This window comes from Nyctereutes procyonoides, unplaced genomic scaffold (assembly GCF_905146905.1).
Source record: "Nyctereutes procyonoides isolate TBG_1078 unplaced genomic scaffold, NYPRO_anot_genome, whole genome shotgun sequence".
Taxonomy (NCBI): Eukaryota; Metazoa; Chordata; class Mammalia; order Carnivora; family Canidae; genus Nyctereutes; species Nyctereutes procyonoides.
The window spans coordinates 1,290,767-1,291,884 of record NW_026575020.1 but is presented as its reverse complement, the minus strand read 5'-3'; positions in this window follow the sequence as shown (position 1 = coordinate 1,291,884).

The window sequence follows — 1,118 nt, the reverse complement described above, 5'->3', positions numbered from 1 at the left end:
CTGGCTCCGCCTCCCCGGCCCCTCCCTGCCGCGGCCGCGCCGGGCGGGGGTGGCGGAGCGGGAGCGGGCGGGGCGCGGGAGGAGGCGGGGGAAGGGGCGCGGGAGGAGGCGGGGCAGGAGCGCGGGGAGCGCGGGCGGCCGGCCCCGCCAGTTCTCTGCGGACCGGGCTCGGCTCTCGGGCCTCCTAGGCTGGGCCCCCGCCCCGCCGTCCGCCCCCCCGAGCGCCGAGGAGCCCCCGCCAGCGCCCTTGTACCCGGCCCACGCCAGCCTTCCCCTGCCCCGGCCGCCCGCACGGCCCCCCCGCGGCTGCGGGGCTGGGCGCCTGTTTCACGTACTCGGCCATACCGCAAACGTTCATGCGGTGCCTCCGAGCGCTCGGCGCTGTGCGGGGGGCTGGGGCTTCAGAGACGCCCGAGACAGCCAACCTGGATTTGAGAACTCGCGTGTCGGACGGGGACCAGTCAGAGGCGGGGGCAAGTGGCCGTAACAATGCAGCGTGCAGGGAAAGATGGATCGGCGCCGTGCCCCGGGGCGCGGAAAGGGAGGGAGGAGAAGTCGAGCTGGGGAGACCGCGAGGCTCGGTCCCGTCCGGGTGTAGGGGGGTGGGGTTGAGGGAGGGGTGGGGGACGGGGAGGAGGGAAGGCAGCCTGTACGCTGGGGCTTCTCCTGGGCGACGGGCTCTGTGAAATGGCCGTGAAGATCACTGACTTTTATTGTGCTGTCTTTATGCCCGGGTACTCCTCAGATCACTTTGCATCGCATTAGCAACTGAGATCGACACCGTTATTATCTAGGCTCCGTAATTGAGGAAACTAAGGTTCAGGGGTGGAAGATGTGTATGGGAGAGAGGGCAGAAGAAACTGCTGGGTGAGTGAGCAGGTGGCTATGGGGTTTAGCGAATGAGTTCCCTCCCCGGTCTCCCAGCAGCAAAGAAGGCGCAGCAGCACTTGTCGGGAGAGGTGGACCTGAGATTGTGTCTGGGAGTAAGTCTAGCATATTAAGAAGAGGAAATGAGTTCCCAGGACCCCGCAGCCTGCAGTACATGGGGAGGCTGTCAGTGGTGGAGTGTGTCATGATGACATTTCCCCTCTCTCATCAAAAATGATCTACACCAGTGC